The 22,649-nt window shown below is 42.5% G+C and overlaps 2 long non-coding RNA genes across 2 annotated transcripts in view; one reads left to right on the top strand and one right to left on the bottom strand.

Annotated features, from left to right (window-relative positions):
* Positions 1–22,649, bottom strand: part of LOC309666497 — a 57,721-nt gene that overhangs the window by 2,277 nt on the left and 32,795 nt on the right. The window lies entirely within an intron of this gene.
* LOC309666485 overlaps positions 1–22,649 on the top strand; it is a 47,130-nt gene that overhangs the window by 18,771 nt on the left and 5,710 nt on the right. The window contains exon 3 of the long non-coding RNA XR_014267121.1: positions 7,019–7,165. This is a non-coding gene — a long non-coding RNA (uncharacterized lncRNA). The remainder of the gene's footprint in view (positions 1–7,018; positions 7,166–22,649) is intronic.

Raw genomic sequence — 22,649 nt, 5'->3', positions numbered from 1 at the left:
GGAGGTTAAGCCAGGAGAAAGTTGGGGAAAGAGGATCCGTTCTCCGTAGCACATGCTCCTTTGCACCCTTCCAAGCCCTTCTGTGATGACCTCACTTTTCCCGGGAACCTGCTCCTAGTTCCCAGGAAGCTGTGGACTGAGGCCCTCACCCGGAAAGGGGCACTTCCGGTCAGCCCCTCCTCCCCCTACACCAGGCTGGAGTGTCCCAGCCTACTCCTTAACCTAGGACAATGCCCCGCCCTTCAGAGGTCTAGTGGACCCTTGGGTTAGACTTAAATTAGGTTTATTAATATGTTATTTAAATCTGTACATCAAAAAACTAGGTAGTATTAACCCATTTTACCTTAGTGCTCATATAAGACTAAAACAAATTTATGATCTAAACACCAAAAAAGTCACAAAACCAGTAAAATGAGCATTAATAACATTAATGAAATGTGACATCATATTGTTTTCCTAAAACCAAGTCTATATTCCCAACACAGTGTGGTCCTAACTGTCCAAGCCCAGCTCTTTCCCAGTCAGCCCATCTGTATTACCCTGGGCCAAGTGCAGGCATCCTCTCTGGCACTCAGCTTTTCTCTCTTCCTACCACCTCTAAACCTACTTTTGGATAAAATGCACCCTGCTGTGTTTTAGGTTCCAGCAGATGCAAACACATTCATATGTTAAGCCCACCTCTCTCTATTCCTCATTAGAGGAAAATAAATAAAGTGGCTTTACTTGGCATTAATGTGATCCCAGACACAAACTGGAGGCTGCAATCATGCGGTGACTGTGGATTATATGTTGGATATTCAGATTATTTAGAATATATATGCTTATAAGAATATATATCATATTTATTATATATACATGATATATATGTATGTATACATATGCATTTATGTACGTGAAATAATCATCAAGTTTTAGTTTTAAAATAAAAAAGTAAAACACTCTCTTAGAAAATTTGTGGCCCCTTGAGGAACAACGCTGTTTTAGGCATAGCCTCGTCTGGAATGTTGCGTCTTTGTATATGCTATTATTTCTCCTTCTGCCATACCCGTGCATTCGGTCATGCCCAAGAAATAAAATTAATTTTCTTCACCTCCCCTGTTTGCATATCCAATCATCATCCTTATTTATTCAATCTATTCTAGAACAACCAATCAGCCACATTAAGCACGTATCATAGCCACTCCTTGACTTCACAAGAACTCCGCAAAGTAGATATTAATATTCTTATTATGGTCCCCGTTTAAAAATGAAAAATCTGGAGCTCAGTGAGTTTGAGACTTGGGTTGCATTGGAAGTAGGGCTTTGATTCAGTTCTGCCTGACCTCAGATCCCACACTCTTATTCTTCACTGTATCCCCAAGGTATTGAAAAGTGTACGGTACATAATCAGTACTCAGCAAATATCTTTTGAATGAACACAATAACAATGAACTGTTTCCATTGTGCCAGTCGCCTCTCCTCACAGCCCACAGGAGCTGGACTCCGCTATAGACCTGACATAGACCCTGTATGTTTCTCCTTTACAGGCAGCAAGGCCCTGCAGAGTAGAAACTAAGGATCCTTACCTGGGAATGCCCATCATGCCTGGCACATAGTAGGTGCCTAAATATTTATTAATCAGAATTGGCTTGAGCTCTTAGGTAGTCATGGCCCAGCCTGGGATCTTTCTTCAAGGTTAACTTAGAATTAGAAAAAAGACCTTGAGGAAGAGAGTGTGTTTCTGACTACTCCAGAAAGGCACCACCAGCAGCCTTGGTAAAGGAATGGGAAGCTTTGGCAACCTCCTTCTAAGGTTGGACTCCAAGCCCTGCTACGTAATGTACGCAAAAGCATGTGATTCAGAGAGCAGCAAAACCATGGAACAGCATGCCAGGTTTAGAGTCATTGAAGCAAGTGGTGTAAATGATGAAATTTAAAAGACAGGGACCTTTTTAGAAAAAGCCAGGGTGCACAGAAGTGACAGCATTGCAAGCTGGGTGGAAATGACAAATCTTCCCCATTCCCCTTGCAGGAGGGACTTGGAGAATGGCTTTTAAAATGCCCTTTTAAGTCGCTGAAGGAGCCGTCAGCGGGATCAGCTAAGGCTGGGAAGTTCCTCGTGATCATCTGCAGCATAATTGAGGTGCCCACATTCTTTCTGCCCCGGCTGCTCCTCGGGTCAGATAAAATGCACCGGGGGCTCACGGTTCATCTGTGTTTACATTTTCCCCTCTTTGCTGCCCTTGTTCTTCTGCTCACCGCAAATCACCAGGCTCTTGCTGCCCCTGTTTCAACAGGAAACTTTCTTTCCCCCCAGACTGTTTACAGCTTCCTCTCCATGCAGTTTTCCAGCCAGTGGAAGCCTGGCCCGTTACTGGTTTGCGGCGGGTTTATGGTGGGATTGCGGTGGGTTTACGGTGGGATTGCGGCGGGTTTATGGTGGGATTGCGGTGGGTTTATGGTGGGATTGCGGCGGGTTTACGGTGGGTTTGCGGTGGGCACCCACGGAGAAGCAGGCAGCTGGACCTGAGCGTGTTCTCTCCTCACCCACTTGCCTGGGGGGACGGGGAACGGGCAGGGCCTCCTTGTGCTTCTGGAGGAGCCCCCAAATGTCTGATAAATTGCAGGGTGTTTTCAGTGACTGAGCACCTGTCCAAAGCTGGCGCATCTTTCCCTACCTCAACGAGATCCCTGGGTCGGAGAGGGGGAAGGAATTGACATCATGCGTAACCGTCCACGCCAGACATTGGACCAGGGGCCCAATGGACATCATTAGCTGGAATTCTCACAGCCACCTGGCAGGCTCAGTTCTGTCCTCACTCAGCAGATCAGGGACCCCTGATTCACCAGAGACACAGCTAGGATGTCAGAGAGTCAGGACTCAATTCTAGGTCCCGGGCCCCAGAGCCCAAGCGCTTTTCACTTGAATACGCTGGAGGGACTTTGGCTTCTCCCCTGACACCCACACTCGCAGAAGGGACCGTGCTCTCCCTCTCTCCCCACCCGTCGCTGATTCATGCAGAAATTATAATAAAGTCAGGATTTGTAAAGTTTCGTTCGCCACCTCTTCTCAGGTACACTTCAGTTCAAACACAGTTTTGGTTCCTGCCAGATTCTCCAGCATACTTCCAATTTCATGCAAAGTCATCCTTTCTGATAAGTTCATTTTGTTACATTTATGACTAAGTATGATTTCATTTTATACCATTTTAAGGCATCTCCTGTATGCAAATTCAGAAACCAGAGAAAAAAAATGTTTTTGTTAGATGCCATGCCCTGATTTTTGGATCAGAAGATGCATCCCCTCCCCAAGCTCCGCACCATGTCTGTATCATCATCGTGGTAATCATCGTGCCTTAGTTTTCCTTTTAGCAGCACTTTTTTTTTTTTAAGTTCTCTGTTCCAGGCACTGGAAGAAATGTTGTGTATCCCGCATTGCAGGTGCAGCACCAGAATATCCCAGCCCCTTCTCCAAACAGATTCTTGACCACGCAGTCTCAGCCTCCCCCTCCATACTAAGAGTTAAGATGCTTTTCTCAATCCTGTAGCAGATGGAACAGCTGCCCCTCCCTGAGGATCCCCTTCCCAACCCCCGTTCCAGGGAAATATGTGTGGTGGGGGAAACCCGAGTGGAGGATGCGTTTGCTCTGTCTCGGCACCAAAAAGAAAGTCCTGCCCTTCCCTGGTGGGCTTCCTCCGGACTGGCTACCCTCCCTCCCCAAGGATGAAGCTCCAAGTGGTACCTCCAGCCCTGCCGGAACCCACTCTTTCCAAACCACTAAGTCATTTCCCCTCAAGGACTTTCTCATTAAAACCTTCCTGTTTGCTTTAGCTCTGGAGCTCCGTCCTGAGTTACTGTTTCCTTCCCCATCCCTACTGAGCTGGAATTAATGGCCTGGCACCTTTCAGCTCTCCCTCCCTTTGCAGTTTTCCTTCCCACTCTCATCTCTTGGCTGGAGTCTCCACACTTTGTACACATTTGTGCAAAGCCCCAGAGTTTCTAAAGCTGTGAGGGAAGATATTGCTTGGAGGATAAATTGGGAAGATGAGCATCTACGAAGAGGCACCAGGGAGAAAACCATCTGACCAAGAGCTTGTCCCAGATCCATCTGACATAGCGAGCAGAGCGGTTGGGAATAGCAACCTTTGACTAATGGGCTCTGAGCTGCTGGACCTTGAGCAGCTGCTGAATCCCCTGGAAGACGGCTGTGGTCTCCTCAGAGCCCTGGTTAGGAGCGTTGCATGCACGTCTGAGACCTGCTGACCAGGGGATAGTTTGCTGTGTGGTCAGTAGCCACAAAGCAGCACTCCGTGGGGCAGTAGAGGCCAGAAGACATCGGCCCTTTCTAGTTCAGTGATGGAGTGATGGGAAGAGAGTACAGAAAGAGAAAAGAAATGGTCATAGTAAACAGTGCACCTTAGTTCCTCTTCTATCAGTCTTAACTCTTTAGGGAGGCAGTTCTCTGTTCCAGGCACATGGAGAACCGTTTTATATTTCTCATTGCAGGCCCAAAATATTCCAGCCCCTCCTCCAAACAGATTCTTGATTGAATAGAATGTCACGGGCTATACTAAGAACAGTGTCCTTTGTGCCCTGTATTGAGTAAAAGTTCATTGAAGCAAGTCAAGCTGAAGTTCAAAAAGTGTACGTGACAGAAGAGAAGGGCCAAAAACTCGTCTGCTGACTCAAAACCTTTTATTGTTTATTCATTCCATCATAGTGTCATTATGAAAAGTGTCATTATGAAAAAGATTTTCCTGGGGTGATGGGTCCACCCCTCAAGTCCCATCCCATTGACAATCCCCTGCCCCAGTAAGTGTGAGGCCCACACCATCTAGCGACTGCTGATGCAGCTTTGCAGAACTCCAAAACACTGCCACTTGGAAAACCTGCTTTCAAAGTATGCTTATGGTTGCTCATCATCACCAGCTTGGTGACTTCCACAGAAGGTGAGAATTCCATGGTTTGGGTCCTGGCTCTCTTCCTGCTGATTCAGAGGAAACCTCGATCCTCCACAAGGCTCATCGGCCTTGTCTGCTGCTCGCCACGTTATTCCCTGCTCTGTGAACTTCTGCATCCTGTGCCGTAAGTGACCCTTCCTTCTCCTCTTAGATTTTCAATCTCTGCCTCCCTACTGACCTTTTCCAATTAGTCTACAAATTGCTTAACTCTCCATTTCCCAACAACTCTATGTACTCTGCCCGCTTCATAAGCCCTTCCCTTTGCGTCCTCCAGGGGGCGCCACCCACACTGTATTCTGGGTACAGGAGTAGTTGCGAGGAGTTTTCATTTACCCAGGATACAACCTGAATGCAACTCCTCCTCTTCCGCCTCCTCGTGCAAAGATGGGCACCGTTGCTTCCCTCCAGTTACTGTCCTGTGTTCTTCCTTCCTTCTAACGCCGTTCTTACAAGAGCCATCGCTCTTCCTTGCCTTTCCACGTGCAGAAGTCTCTGAGGACTTCCTACTGTATCATCAGTGGCCTCCCTTTCATCCTCCTGCTCGCCCATCTGTAGCGTATGATACACCTGACTTTTCCCTCCTTCTGGAGACACCCTCCTCCCCTGGCCTTCCTGCTTCTTCTGTGCTCTCCTGGCTCCTGGTCAGTCCCCGACCAGCTCTCCACCTCCAGTGTTCTCTCTGAAATCTTGATGTTTCTGAAGGCTATGTCCTCAGCCCTCTTTTATTCTTCACAGTCCCTTCCCTGGACAATTGCATTTACTCCCAGTTAATGATCTGAAACTTTCCATGTCAATACATCTTAATAATAACCAGTCCATATTTGATTATCTAAATCATCCCCCAAATGTCCTTTCTAGCTAGTTTGTTCAATGAGGAACCAATTAGAGCATGTACATCCCATATCCAATTTTAAGTCCTTTTTTAAAAAAAAGATCAAGTATAGACATAATAGCATGCTTGTTAAACGGATTTGGCCAGTTATCTGCAGAACATCCCATCTTCTGGATTTGACTAGGTGCTTCTTTGCAATATCATTTAGCTTGTTTCTCTAACCCACTTATTTTGTATAAACTGGAAGGAAAAAGCAAAGGCATGATGATTCAGTTTAAATCTTGTTAGCTAGATTATGTCATAGATGTGGACTTTATATTGCACTTCGTCATAAGCTACATATGTTCTGGTTGACTCACCACTGAGGATCCTAGCATTGAACCACCAATTAAGGCAAATGGTAGTCTCATCCTTCCACTGTAGCATGATGTTTTCCCCACGTGACTAGCGAGTAAACGATGCGATGTTGTTTTGGCAACATACAAATGTCCAGTGCCCCATCAGCCATATGCTTAATGCTTTTTATCACCAGTTTATACTCACTGCATAAGTCAATAATTCCATTAAGAGTTTAAAGTGATTATCAGCCAGGGGTCTTGGTAGGATATGGATGCCACACTTCAATTAATTAAAGGTTAATTAAGAACATTTTTAGGACGGAGCTACATACTGAGGTGTGGGCCATCAAGGGGTGGGTGATGAGTGCCAGGTGGGCAGCTGTTACCAGCCCTGGTCCTGAAGGGGCAGGAGAAGAAAGGTGCTCCTGGTACTGGGCAAGCTGCAGCCCTGGGAGGAGAGCTGCCCACTGGGAGGAGTGGCTGCTGACAGAGGAATGCCGTTATAATCCAGACCTTCACCTGGCAGGGCACTCAGAGGAAATGAAACTTTTCTGATAACTTTATTTTCTGCTTCTTACCTGAAGCACAGTAGCAGGACAGGGGGTTACAGTTGAGGTGCTGGAGGCAGGTATGTCTTTTGAATAGCTGTTTCTGCACCAAGCTGACTATTGGCATTGAGAGCTATCAAAAGAAACAAAGTGGACAGCATTCTCAGGTGGAGGTTGACCTCTGGTTGCCAAAGCACAAAGTGGGGGGAGGGGAGGATATCACATTTACAAAGGATAATTGTATTTGTTAGCAGGTCGGGGGCCAAAGCTGTGTTGTCTCCCTGCAGGAAGCAATGAAAACAAGACGATGTTAGTCCCAGGGAAATACATCCTCACTCCTGAATAATTGTTTGTTTCAGCCCCCGGACACTTTTCATTCAAACGTGTAAATGCACAGAAGAGAGAAGTTAATGATCACTAACCTTTTACCATCTTGGGAGGAGCGACTTCTGGTGCTAAGTATCAGGAAACTTCTGAGGGAATGATTCCAGGTGCCCTTAGCTCAGGTAAGTTTCCTCAGCTTGGGAATAAAACACCTCTACTTTCACTCACTGCAGGTGAAAGAAATAGCACTGATAACGTGTATCATGTCATTCAATCAAGCGTTGGAGCCTGAAGGCATGCTGGTTTCTGTGGTCTCTGGGGGAGGGTTCATTACTGAGTTTCCTTCTAGCTGACAAGCGATTTGAATGTCCCCCTATTACATGGGATACCAACAGTGTGGGGCTGAGACGGAGAAGATTAGATTGATGGCTGCTCTTTCACTTACCAACCAGGTGGCCTTGAGTGTGTTACTTGATCTCCCCAAACCAGTGTTTACATCCATAAAACAGTAATAATCATCATTCCCCTGATTACAGCAGAAACAGCTCTCGAGGTAAGGTGTATAAGAATGGATTCTAGAATCAGAAAGACTGGAGCTTAAAATCTAGTTACGCTTCCTAGTGATTGTATAAAACTGGACAGTCACCTGTAAACCAGGTAAAACAGGGAAAGCAATGGAATTTTCCTCATAGATTATTTTAAAGATTAAATGCTGAAAAGCACCTAGCACAGTGCTGGCGAGGAATACGCACTCAAGGGTTCATTATTATTAACATCAGCCGTCCCGGCTGCTGGTGGTAGGCAGGATGCCCTGGTGTGATGCCCTGTTTAACATCCTTGGGCAAAGCGGAGCCTGTGAATATGACGAGCGATCACTCCCATGGCTGTGGTACGTAATATGGCAAAAGGGAGGTCGTGGGGTGGACCTGACCTAGTCAGTTTAAAAGCACAGAGCTTTCTCCGCTGGTCACAGGTGGGCTGTGACCTAGAAGTGGGCTCCTGCTGGCCTGGGAGAAAGCAAACATCCATGCTGTGAATAGCATGGGGACCACATGGCAAGGAATACCAATGGCCTCTGGGAGCTGAGTGTGATCCCCAGATGACAGCTAGCAGGGAAATGGGGAACATATTCCTACTAGGTCATGAGAAACTGAATTCTGCCAACAACCCGACTGAGCTCGGAAGGGGACCCCACACCTCAGACGAGAACTCAGCGTGGCTGGTGCCCTGACTGCAGCCTTGTGATCCCCTGAGCAGGGATCCAGCAAAGCTGTGCTCGGAATTCTGATCCATGGAAAATGTAAGATAATAAGTTTGTGTTGTTTTAATCCACTTAGCTTGTGGTAATTTGTTCACAGTAATAGAAGACTAATATCCTACCTAGAGTTAATCAACGCTACTGCTATTGTTCTCGCTGTGTCCAGTTCCGTTCCTAATTGCTGTCATCTGCAGCAATACCTCGCTGCATAAATCATGACACTGCAAGAATGGCAAGAGGTGCTATTCTTCAACACACCCCCCTTAGACTGGAAGTATTCGCTCTGACTGTCTTCTGCTAATGGGCTGGTGATGGTCATGGGGAGGAGTGGTTTATCAACCTCTGTGGCTTTAGAAAAGCACACAGATATTATCAGAACTGAGTCTTTCCTGGAAGACTTGACTCATTATATGTGAAAGCCCTTTTCTTCAGAGGCTTCCTGTTTGACACTACAAGTTTCTCACCTACCAAGGCCTTCTCTGCACCATAGACCAAACTTAGCCAAATGATCTGTTGAAGAGTTTTTAGGTCCTCACTGAGCTTGCAGCATGTTGGGAAAGGCAGATATTAAACAAGTAATTGCACGAACATAGGAGTATAAACTGTATGGTGTGCCTTAAAGAATAAACATGAAGTATCAGAGAAACTTGAGCCTGGAGGTTCAGGGAAGGCTTTTCTTGAGGAGATGATCCTTGCCATGAGATCAGGAGGATGAATAGGAGGTAACTTGGCCAAGGGATGAGTAAAGATGCTCTTCATCACAGGGAACAGCTCGTGTAAAGTCCCTGAGGCAGGAAAGGTCATGGCCAGTTTAAGAAACGGCAAGACTAGTGAAGTAACAAGGAGAATGAGGAGAAGAGTGTGTGTGAGTCGAAGGTGGGGAGGGAGCAGAGCTAGATCTTGCAGGTCCTGTTAGGCTTTGCTAAGGATTACAGTCTCAGTCAGGTTTTCCCTTTTAAAAGACCACCCCAGCTGTGATGGAGGAAAGGGATTGTAGGGAGAAAGACAGACTTGAAAATACTAGTTGGGAAGCAATTGCAACCATCCAGACAGGAGTTCAGGGTGGCTATGACAGAGATCATGATGTGGACAAGGAGAGAAGTTAGATAAAACTTATCTAATTTGGGGAGCCTTAACTTTGCCAGTTTTAAAAATTAAGAAAACATTTTCAGTCCACCCTACCATTTTGAAGAATTCACATTCATTCACTTACATATTTGATAAATACGTATTGTGTTATTTTTATGTACCAGGCACTATTCTAAGCATGGCGATATAGTAATGAATAAAACAGGCAAAATCCCCGTTCCCAAGGAGCTTGCAAGGGATTTAGATCATAAGCAAGAAAGATAAGGAATATATAAAATATATTTGTTAGCAAAAAATGCTAAGGAGAAAGTTAAAATTAAAAGAGGGAAATAGGAAGTGTTAGAATAAGATTGCATTATATATGGCCAGACAAGATCTCACTAAGAAGATGATATTTTTTTTCCTATCTTGATTAAACCTTTTTTTTTATTGAAGTATAGCTTGATTTACAATGTTGTGTTAGTTTCAGGTGTACAGTACAGTAATTCAGTTATACATGTAGATATAGATATAGATATAGATATTCTTTTCAGATCCTTTTCCCTTATAGGTTATTACACGATTTTGAATATAGTTCCCTGTGCTATACAATAGGTCCTTGTTGGTTATCTATTTTATATATAGTAGTGTGTAAATGTTAATACCAACCTCCTAATTTATCCCTCCCCCCTCCTTTCCCCTTTGGTAACCATAAGTTTAGAAGGTGATATCCTACACTGTTGGTGGGAATGTAAATTGGTACAACCGCTATGGAGAACAGCATGGATGTTCCTTAAAAAACTTAAAATAGAACTACCATATGATCCAGCAATCTCACTCCTGGGCATATATCCAGAGAAAACCATAATTTGAAAGGATACATGCACCCCAATGTTCACTGCAGCACTATTTACAATAGCCAAGACATGGAAGCAACCTAAATGTCTATCGACAGAGGAATGGATAAAGAAGTTGTGGTACATATATGCAATGGACTATTACTCAGCCATAAAAAAGAATGACATAATGCCATTTGGAGCAACATGGATGGACTTAGAGATTATCATACTAAGTGAAGTAACTCAGACAGAGAAAGGCAAGTATCATATGATATCACTCATATGTGGAATCTAATTTTTAAAAAAAGATACAAATGAACTTATTTACAATACAGAAGCAGACTTACAGATATCAAAAACAAACTTATGGTTACCAAAGAGAAAATGTCAGGGGGAGGGATAAATCAGGAGCTTGGGATGAACACACGCACACTACTATATATAAGACAGATGACCAACGGGGACCTACTGTATAGCACAGGGAACTCTACCCAATATTCTGTGATACAGGGAGATCAGCTCGGTGCTTTGTGACCACCTAGAGGGGTGGAATAGGGAAGATGGGAGGGAGACGCAACGGGGAGGAGATATGAGGATATATGTATATGTATAGCTGATTCACTTTGTTATAAAGCAGAAACTAACGCACCATTGTAAAGCAATTATACTCCAATAAAGATGTTAAAAATTAAATTAAATTAAATTAAATTTTAAAAAATATTCTGTGATAACCTATATGAGAAAAGAATCTTAAAAAGAATGACTATATGTGTATGTATAACTGAATCACTTTGCTGTGAAACTAACCTGAAACTAACACAACATTATAAATCAACTATTCTCTAATAAAATTAAAATATTAAAAAATAGAATAAAATGAAATGAAATGAAATAAAACCTTTATCCACTATTGTTCAAGAAGACAGATGATGTAAAATTTTTTAATGTAAATTAAAATTAACATTTTGATGTAAATACATGATTTTTCATAGGAAAGATAAGTATCATTCTATGAATTTTTAATTTTCATATTTGTATACATAGACATAGTGTGTGTGTTCCAAATGATGATTAAAAAGCTGTTTTTTTTTTTAATGTGGATCACAATTTTAAAAATTTGAAAGCCATTGCTTTACCTCATTGAATTGTTACAAAAATGCTGCAATAAAAACATTATTCCAGTTTTGCAGATGAGGAAACTTAGATTGAAAGAAATTAACTCAGCTTCCTCAGCACTGTGGAAGTAGAGAAATTAGCATTCAAATTCAAGTAAAATGAATCCAAAGTCAATACTATGTCCACTGTTTCATACTCCCCTATATTCTACAACTAAATTCTAGACTCAAATTTTAAATGCTATGGTACATATGAATGTCAAATTTCTTTTGGAATATATTGTTGATGAATTTGTCTTTGTTACCCCAGTTGAAATCATGTCAATAAAGCAAAACTAGATTTTAAGAAAAAAAAGTTTAAAAGGTGATAGTTGAGTAAAGATCTGAGGGAGGTTAGGGATTAAGGTGTGCAGATATTGGGGGTGGGGTGGGTCAAAGAAGAGTATTCTAGTCAGAGGGAACAGCAAGTACAAAAACTCTGAGGTAGAGATGTGACTAGTCTTTTCCAGAAGGCTACTATGACTGGAAAATGTATCAGTTATCTATTCCACAATAATGCTAAGTAACAAGCAACCTCAGAACCCCAGTGGTATATCATAATAAACACTTAGTTCTACTCATGAGTCTAAAGATCACCTGGGTGGTTCTGCTGAGCTGAGCTGAGCTTAGCAGGGCTCATTCATGCCTCTGCAGTCAGTGGCAAGCCAGCATAGTTCTGATCTTGGGCTCTCTCACATGTGTTGAGCCTTGGATAAGACAACTGGGTTGACTTAGCTCAGCTCCACATACCTGTGTGTCTCTCATCCTCCAGTAAGATGATATTCTGTTCTCATGCCTAGCAGGGAGGGTGGGGAGAAAGGCGAGGAGAGAAAGAAAGAAGAGAGGGAGAGACCGTAACAGGAGGAGAGAAAGGGAGAGAGGGGATGGTGAGAAAGAGAGAGAGAAACAGGGTGGGGAGAGGGAAGAAAAGAGAGAGCGGGCACGTTCACAAGACCTCTTGAGGCCTGGGCTCAGAACTGAAACAACGGTACTTCTGCCGCATTCTGTCGGCCAGAGCAATTCATAACACCAGCTTAGTTTCAAGGGGTCGGGAACAAACTGCACTCCTTCACAGGGAGAGCCTTGAAGTCACATTGCAAAGGATGTGAATATAGGGAGGGGTGGAAAATTAGGACCGGTTTTTGCCGTGAGTCTACCACATTGAGCTGGTAGGAGATAAGGTCAGAGAGATAATGGGAATCGAGGTGGTACAGGGCCTTGCAGACCAGTGTAAGTCTTTTGGCTTTTACTCTGAGGTGAGAAGCCACTGGAGGGGTGCCAGGAGAGGAGTAACACAGCCTGACTTGTATTTTAGTGGAATCACTCTGGCTGTCAGGTTGAGAGTAGACTGAAGAAGGGAAGGAGACCAGTGTGGAGGCTACTGCAGTGAACCAGGCAAGAAACGATGGCGGCTTGGCCAGGAAAGTAGTCATAGAAGTGCTGAGAAGTAGTCAGGTAATGGACATAATTTGAAGGGGGAATGGCCAGGGTTTGCCTACAATGCAAATGTAGGATATAGAACGAAAGAAGAAAAACAGGTGACTCCAAAGCACTGGCCAGTTAGCTACTCTAGAAAAACTGTGTTGCAATGTACTGAGATGATTAAGGTTATGGGAAGAGTACATTTCAGAGGAAGTATTCTTCAAAAATCCTTAACTGCCTGACAGTTTCTTTCAGTACCTTGAGATGCAATTAAGTTAGACCAGAAGATATGACTTCAGTCAGAGCAGCCAGGGGCTCTCCTACAGTCCTTCCCATGACCTTAGACACGGGTTCTCACAGATCCAGAGCTGGCAACCACTGGGACGTACTATGCTGTACAGCCTGACCAGTTGTTTACAGCCAGCATTTCTGACATTAGTTGTGGCATCTGCTCTGATTGGTTGTAGAATCCACTCTTGTTTCACCCTCCATTCTGATCGGTTGGAACCCAGTTTAATTTTCTTTCTCCATGGCAGAGCCAGGAAAAGTAAAATATGGGTGGAAGTGCTCTACTTTCTAAAAGGCAGGGACCGTATCTCATCCAACTTTGTACTTCCAGATGGAAGAGGGTGGATGGATTCACTTAGATTCACTCCATTCATAGCAAAAGCATCTCAGGTTTCACACTCTACTGAGGATTGACATATGATTTTTTTCTGTTAAAAAAAAAAAAGGCACTTTGAAAGATAATCATGATTCTATGTGATCAGTATAAAGCATCAAATACTCTGTGCAGACTTAAAAACCCCCTATTTGGATAGGTAAGGAAAGTTACTATTGGAAGGGAGCAGTGTTCCTTGTCTCCCTAAATTCCATCTTGGCTCATGGAGGGGGGAACTGACACCAACATTTTAGTGCTGTCTTCACGGGAGGAGAAGTGCCGGAGCGGGAGGTTCCACCTCTCTCTGCTCCTCGTTGCTTACTCCGCCTCGGACAAAAATGGCAAATCTGATGGGTGAAAATCTGACATGTACTAAGCCACGCTTTCCTAATGGGCAGGGACTTTTGCCTGCTGAGCAAAACCAGTTCAGTGCGTTCCCTTCACCTGAGCGTTCTCCGTCCCAGGGAGCAGGCTCCGACTGTGCCACCTTGTGGTTGGAGCAGTGAGGCAGCTCTGTTCCTTCCCGCCGGCTGCTGAGTGAACCTGGGCTGGCTCTGCACACCCAACCCCCTTCTCACATACACTGGCTGAGCAGGTCCCAAGGTCTGGCTGTGATGGGAGTAGGAGGACTCACTTGGCCCCAGCCACGTTGCCCTGCGTTCAGAATCCCTGGGCCAGTGCCCTCCTCGGCTCCATTCGTGTGAGTCCCCACTGGTGACAAGTGACGTGAGTCCTAGAACCTGAATCCCCAGCATCAACAGCAAACCCAACTGAGATTCTTAAAACACTGGAAGTTGCTCTCATGTTAGTCTTCAGCATAGTCTTCCTTCCTCTCCCTTTTTTTTTTTTTTTTTTTTTTTCACTTCTGGAGTAGTCCTTCTTTATGCCTCCATCCTTTTTTCTGAACCATATTTGAGAGAATGTGAAATTGCATATTTATTATTGGTTTCAACTAACAGAAACACACTTGAGCTCTCTTAAAGACTAGAGATAGAGCTTATTTTATTTTTTACAAATTTATTTATTTATTTTTGGCTGCGTTGGGTCTTTGTTGCTGCGCACGGGCTTTCTCTAGTTGCACCGAGCGGGGACTACTCTTCGTTGTGGTGTGCGGCCTTCTCATTGCAGCGGCTTCTCTTGTTGTGGAGCACGGGCTCTAGGCTCTCGGGCTTCAGTAGTTGTGGCACATGGGCTCAGTAGTTGTAGCGCACGGGCTTAGTTGCTCCACAGCATGTGGGATCTTCCCGGACCTGGGCTCGAACCCATGTCCCCTGCACTGGCAGGCAGATTCTTAACCACTGCACCACCAGGGAAGCCCCTAGAGTTTATTTTAGAGACAGGTTGATCTCAGAACCCAGGGGCAGGTAGCTAGTGGACTCTAGAAATAAACTAGAGTCAGAGCCTCAAATGCAGTCAGGACCTTCCCTCCCGTCTCTAGAGGAGGTGACCATACATTTCAGTTTCTGTAGGAACCATTTCAGTTTCTGTAGGAACATCCTGGTTTACTCTTTCACTCTGCCCACAATCACTGTATGTCAGTCTCGGTCCAATCAAGAGGCAGAAACCTCAAGGTGACTTAAATAGGAGAAATTTAACGTAAATATTTTAAATTTTCTGATGAAAGAGCAATTATAAGATATAAGGGAACTCTATGTGGTACCCTAAAGCTGAGGGAGAGTACCCAAGGAGGGACAACAGCAAAAGGGGACTCCCTTCCCAAGGCTGGGATTGCAACCACTGGGCAAGCAGGAAGCAACTCTCTGAGACACAGCGGGGTGTAGAAAAACCACATCCAGTGGCCTGGCCATGGGCGTGCAGAGCGAGTACAAGTGCCATTGCAGATAGGAGGCCTGGAGCATATGGTGTCCCTGTCAGGAAGCCCACAGGAAGGGGATTGTTAGGGCAGGCCAAGGCTGCAAGGACACCAAGGGGCCGTGACTTTGGGACCTGTGCCAGAACTGGGTCAGAGTACCACCAGCTGGTAATGTAGCTGCCAGAAACAGCAGGAGGGCCCCTTCCTCCTGCGTTCTCCCTTGAGTGACCTCTACTGAGAAAGCTTAACAAGTGCTCTTTGTAAAGGAGAAATGCTTAAAGGAATTCCATCTATTATTGCAGAGCACGCATTGAAGGGTGAATTCGGATCTGAGTGACAATAAATTGCTAACTGGCACAAATTTCAACAGTACCCTGGTAAGAATGATTAATTCCCAGAATAGTCAGATTCATAGAGAAAGAGAGCAGAATGGTAGTTACCAGGGGCTAGGAGAATGGGGAAACAGAGAATTATTGTTTAATGGGTACAGAGTTTCAGTTTGGGAAGATAAAAAGTTCTGGAGATGGATGGTGGTGATGGCTGTACAACAATGTGAATGCACTTAATGTTAATACCACTGAATTGTTCACTCAAAAAGGGTTAAAATGGTAAGTTTTCTGTTATGTATATTCTACTACAATTTTTAGAAAGATTAATTCATTGTTACTATATTCGTGTCTCACTTTTGCTCCTCTCCATACATCCACTTTCTTCTTCCTTTCTCTGTTTCTCAGTCCACACACTAAAAACATGGCCAGCAACAGCTCCTGACCTAAAACAGCTCTCCTATTGTCAAGAAACCAGCCAGGCTGAGGTCGGGACTCTCACAGTGTCCTCTTCCAAATTCTCCTGGAAGTTCTGCAGCAGCTTTGATCCAATGCTCACTTTGGTTATTTGGGCCAGTACCATCTGCTATAGACCTGTTTTCAGAAGTGTTTATTTGTTGTTTTGGGCATAGGATGAATGAGGAGGGAACTTTACTGACAAAACAAGAGGAATCCACTATAATCATTTAATGACTCCCCTCCAGAGTTTTAACCAGATGGGGAAGTCAGGCAAAAAATACACACACACACACACACACACACACACACACACATATATATATATACACACTCACATCAAGAGTAAAATCAATAGGTAAAATGATGCCAGATCAGTAAAAGTTTTTTTATCCTTTCCACCTATGCTAGTAGTCTGAATTAATATTAGAGGCATATGGCAGAATAATCGTAATTATTTATCAAGCTAATTAACCATATTTAGTTTCCTAATTGGCCATAAAATGGCAGAAATCTTTATATATACAGTGAGACTTAAAAATTAATTGTGGTTGTTATAGGGATTGTCATTTTTTATTTTTGCAGGCACAACTCCTTGAAATGATATATATTCCCATCAGGTGCTTCAGAGAAGCACTGGTCTTTCTCTTGACAGACAATGTGCATTTTGGCACCAAATTATTGGATAGAAAAATACAGGCATTTTCCAAGCCCTAAACACAGAGCATGTCATCTATTAGTTTGGATTTCTTCCTTAACTATTGTCACACCAATATGTGGTGGTTTTTCTAAGAAGAAATCAATCCAAATCTGTCTTTGGACTCAGAATCCAGGAAGCCTGGGTTTTATCACTGGCTTGGTCACAGATGCACTGAAAATGGGCAAGTCACTTCCATCTTTGTCTGAATTTCTCCATCTGGCAAATGTAGATTCTGACACTCACCATCAGATAATGTTTGCAAAATGTTTGACGGTCCTTGCTGGTAGACAGTATGTAATTGCAAACTGTTGCAATTTTTTTCTGCCCTAAAAATTCTTCTCTTTTCTAGAAACTGTTTTTAAATTAAAAATATCACTTTTAAAATATGGCTACCTGGCAATAACAATTTAGTTGGCAATGGAGAGTAATTTGGAAAAAAAAAGTACAGGTCTTTTTCCGTGGCATTCCCCAGAGGTAACAGCTTAAAATTGCTCTAACTTTAATCCTTCTGAGACCAACACCCACAATTATAACTTATTAGCCTTTTATCTTCAATGTATCGACTTCAAAGTACATCTGATGGGTCCCCTCATGAAAGATGAAGATCTTTGCTCATTTACACTTCAACAACCACTGCCAGATGTATTTCATTTTTTATTATTCTGTTACATACTTCTATAGCTTTACCCAATACATCCCTCCATTTCTTGATCCATCAATTTCAGACGGTATCTCTTGACTTCCCTCTAAGACGAGAGATTTAATAGCCCTGTGTTCCCCTCCTCCCCTCATGGCTACCCCCAATGTCAGCTTCAGTTCATCATATAGTTAATTTTACATTGTCAAAACGTATAGAATTTATACTTTCTTATATAATTAATTCTTCTGCAGTTTGGCTGTTTATTAAGTTTAAAAATAACCAGGACTTATTTTAATTAAATGAGTATTAGTCATTATTTGGTAAATTTCATTCTATTCAAATAAAAAATGTTTATTGATTACATACTCTGGGCCAGCACCATTCTAAGTGCTAGGGATAGATCAATGAAGAAAACAGACAAAATATTCCCTGCCTTCATAGAGCTTACATTTTAACGTATGTTTGGACTCATAGAAAAAGTGAAGAAATTCTATGGCATATAACCTTGCCAGTAGAAAAAGAAATGCACATACCTAAATTGGGAGGAAGAGGGAAGAAGTAGAGGAAGCAAGGTGCTGAATTTTTATAATGTATTATTGTCATATGCCTTCACTTTCTCACTAAGATAATAATCTAGAATCTGCAACACTTTAGAGGAAATTTATTTTCTTCTTGAAGCTATTCTTTCCAGAGCCTCCTGACTTGCTAATCCAACTTGGGTTGCTAACTTTTGAGACTTAGTTTTCAATGTCATTTTACTCCAGGAGGGGAGCGGTGTTGTTCTGTTTATTGCAGGGATTTTTATTGTTTTTGTTTTTTTCCAGCTTTACTTTGTATCGAGCAGCTGAGTTTAGTCAATTGCTATTTGAATTGCTTGTTTTTCTCTTTTCTTTATCTTTCTGGAATAAATTCTCAAATCATTATTTCAAGAAGCAAAATTATGAAGATAGTAAAAAAATCAATGGTTGCCAGGAGTTGGAGGCAAGGAGGGAGGAATGAAGAGTCAGAGCACAGAGGATTTTAGGCCAGTGAAAATACCCTGTATGATACTATAATGATGGATATATATTATTATACATTTGTCCAAATCCAAAGAATATACAACACCAAGAGTGAACCCTAAAGTAACTGTGGACTTTGGGTAACTGTGATGTGTCATTGTAGGGTCATCAATTGTAACAAGTGTACCACACTGGTGCACGATGTTGATAATGGGGGAGGCTATGCATGGGTGGGGTTTGGAGGCATATGGAAAATTTTCGTACCTTCTTCTTAATTTTGCTCTGAACCTAAAACTGCTCCAAAAAAGTCTTCCTTTAAAAATTATGCTTAACCTGCTGTATAAAAAATAAATTAATTAAATTAAATTTAAAAAAAAATTATGTTAACTGAAAAAAGCCAGTCACAAAAGACCAATATTGTATGATTCCCTTTATATGAATTATCCAGTATAAGCAAATCTATAGACAGAAAGTAGGATAGTGGTTGCCTAAGGCTGGCAGAACAGTAGGTTTAGGAGTTGATGGCTAAAGGATACAGGGTTTCTATTTGGTGATGAAATATTATCAAATTGATTTTGGTGACGTTCGTACAATTCAAATATACTAAAAATAACTGAACTGTACACTTAAAAAAGTAAGATTGAATCAGGAGGCAATATTGAATAGGGTTTAAGAATATAGATTTTGAAATTAGGCTGACCTGCGTTCAAATCCTGGCTTTACTACTTACTGGTTGTGTGACTTTAATGAGGTACTACATTCTCTGTGAACTTCACTGTCCACATCTGGAAAATACACATAAAGATATCTGACTCAAAACATACACACACACCCCATCCTCAAAGAGTCTGGAAAGTGTCCTGAGGAAGCAGGACAGTGGTGGCCAAAGGCTCCCACCCCTTCCTCCGCAGAAGCTTCACCTCACTGACTGACTGCTTTGGCATGGAGGCAGCTCCGTGCTGCCATCCTTGCCTCAAGGAGGGAAGACAGATCAAATTCAGTGAGAGATCAACTAATTGTCACCCTCTCTTGGCCCTTTCTTTCCGTCCGAGTTTTATCAATCTCAGTCCCATGTCCATAAAGCCCCTCCCTCAAATTTCAAAAAGAGGGATGAAAAAGAGTAAGAAATTAAAAATCTCCATCATGATGTTATACCCAAGGTTCCAGGCTCACTGTAGACAAGGATTGGACATTTATCAAGTACAAACTCCAGACTAGGATGAATTACGTCATTTGTTGTGGAAATTACAAGTGGTACTTAGTTGCTAGCTTACTTTGGCCAGACCAAGTGGATTTATCATTATGGCGTAATATAAAGTCCAGATGAAACAAAGTCAGCCTAGCAATTTTAGCTAGAAAGGGCGGTGTAAACACTTCAAAAACAACCAGGCAAAAAAATATAAACTGTGGAGAACAGCCACTTCCAAAGCCACAGCAAACTCAGGGACTAGTTTTCCAAGAAAATGTTTTATCTCAAGCCAAGTGGACCTAATACTAAAGCCCTAAGATTAAAGCCTGTTGTATCTACCAATCCATAGTATCAATAAAGGACCACTCATCCAAGGAAAGAGCATTCCCAACTCCTTTTTTTTAACCTACTTTACTCTGACCTAAAATGGACTCTTACAGAGAAGTCGACAAGGAAGCCATGACTAATATTTGGGCAGGAAGCAAATACACCCTACCGTGGCAGTACAACACTAGAACTAGCCATCAGGGATGGTTGGTTCTTAGTAAGATGATAATGATGACATAGAGTCATGAAATTTCCAAGCTGAAGTGAAAATAAGAATATTAAATATGATGACAGTAATACAGTAATTATAGCAAACATTCATTAAGACCTGATTATGTCCAGGAAGTATTCTAAATACATCACATGTTTTAAATCACTGAACCCCAACCATAACCCTATAAGGTAAGTACAATAAACATTCCCATCATACAGAAGAGAAAACTGAGGGTAGAGACCAATTCTTTCTTTTGGCCCTTCTCAATACTGTGGCCAAGTGAGGTGAGGGATCTTGTATATAGTTATTGAGGTTTGTTTTATTTGCCTTCAGACTTCCTTCTTCATAAATTCTTCATCTTCTTCCTCTTTACTCCATTTCAGAGGCTCAATTACCCCTTTTATAAGTAAAGAAGACTATTTTCATGGAAAGATCCTTTATCAGCCCTTACTTGTCAGGATCACTGACATCCAAATGATGTGAGCCAAATCCAGTGTTAAATTCTCCATCTTCCTTTTGCTTGTCCCATCAGCAGGATTTGACATAATTGATCACTCTTTCCCTTCCTCCTCGGAAATCTTTTCTTCCTTTGGCTTCTGGTACACTATTCTCTCTTGAGTTTCCTTCTACCTCAGTGGCTGCTACTTCACCGTCTCTTTTACTGGTTCCTTTCCTTTTCCCTGACTCTAAGCTGGAGGCTCCATCATTGGACCGCTTCTCTTCCATAACTACACTCACTCCTTTTGTGATTACTTCTAGTCATGTGGCTTTAATATGATTCCTCAATTTATACTTCCAGTCAGGACTCTGTTCCAGAAGTCCAGACACATATATTCAGTTGCCTACTTAACATCTTCACTTGGATGTCTAAGAGACATCTCAAACTTACTAGGACCAAAACCAAAGGTGTGGTTTCCCCTATGAAACCTGCTTCTCATACACTTTTCTCCACATTGGTAAATAGTAACTCCACCCTTCCAGTTGCTTAAGTCAAGAATCTTGACGTCATCCTTGACTCCTCTCTTTATCCCATATTCAAATGAACAAACCCTGTGTCCCTACTATCAACGATACCAATAGAGTTCAATATCAATATATATCTCCAATTCTCACCATCTTCACAACTATTGCACTGGTCTGGTCCAAGCCTCTACCATCTTGCCTGAATTGTTATAATGGCATCCTAACTACTCTACTCCTCCACTCCTGCCCTACTACAGCAGCTAGAGGGCTCTTTTAAAAGTATAATGGCTTCATATGTCACTCAGAGCAATGACCAAATTTCTTCACTAGTTCATCAGCTCTATGTGCTTTGCAAGTGTCCTAATCCCACCCAAATACCTCTCTCCTATAACTTCTCTTATCTCACTTGTTCTTGATTTCCTTGCTGTTCTTGAATTATGAGTCATACCCCTACCTCAGGGTCTTTGCACATGCTATCTCTCAGTCTGGAACACTCTTACATGTATGGTTGGCATCCACTCTTACTTTACTTACTTTTCACTGTGCTCAAAATCACCTTATTAGAGAAGGCACCTACTATAAATAACAATCCAGAACTTCTGCATTCCTGATACCCTTTCTTTTGATTTATTGTGAGCCTTGGCAGTTATGACCACTTGATTATTATATGTTTAATTGTTTATTGTTGATCTCACCCAACTAATTATCAGCCACATGAAGGCAGGGACTTTAGTTGTTTTGTTCACTATAATATCCCCAGCACCTCAAACAGTGCTTGACACAATGAATGAATGAATGATGTTGAATCAGACTGTTACCTATCACAGGTGTACTTGCAATTAAGATTTATCTCTCATTGCAAAAATAAAGGCATCTCTCCTCTCAAGGAACTTCATGATTTAAATGTGGTGAGGGTGAATGTATCCATGAAATTATCTTTTTGCGGTCTCCGACTCTGCCGTCATATGGATCTATCCTGAGTACTGTTTTCTCTAAGAATTCACTTAAAAATTAAAATGAATGATAAAAGGGTGACTGTATTGCATAAGTTTGGGCAGGGTTCTTTCAGGCATTAAAATGAGTTCATCATTATGGCCACTGGCTTGGCTCGAGTCCTTGTGCCACCTATGTGCTGTGGGAAGTCTTTTTTTTTTTCCCCTCCACATCCTTTGGGGAAAAACCTGAAGAACTGAAAGTACAATGGCCACAGCTATTCTCTGAGAACAGACTTAGGGCTGTGTCCCTTCCTTTGAAAAGCAAACCACACATACCCACTCCCAATATAAATACAGTAACCATGAGTCTGACTGCCATGGGGACCCAGCTGCATCACAGACCTCATGCCAGATGAACAGAAGGTTAAAAGAAGGAATCTGCTGAAGAGGCCAAAAGTTTGGTTTGCTTGTGGACTGTTTTTTTAACCTTTGCCCATTCAGCAACTGTTAGTAACTGTTTTGTCTCTCTCCTCACCCCACAGTATTGTGCAGGGTCAAGCTTCCATTAGAGAGCACCTGACTTATATTACCCTTCTTCTTTTTTGATGTTAATATGGTTGGGCTTGATTAGAGTAAACAGAACAGGAGATTTGAATGAGTTCCTGTTTCCAAGGAAAGGAGGACCTGTTGATGCCTCACC

The sequence above is a fragment of the Balaenoptera physalus genome, assembly GCF_965194825.1.
Source record: "Balaenoptera physalus genome assembly, chromosome: 1".
Taxonomy (NCBI): Eukaryota; Metazoa; Chordata; class Mammalia; order Artiodactyla; family Balaenopteridae; genus Balaenoptera; species Balaenoptera physalus.
This window is presented reverse-complemented; position numbering and strand designations above follow the sequence as displayed.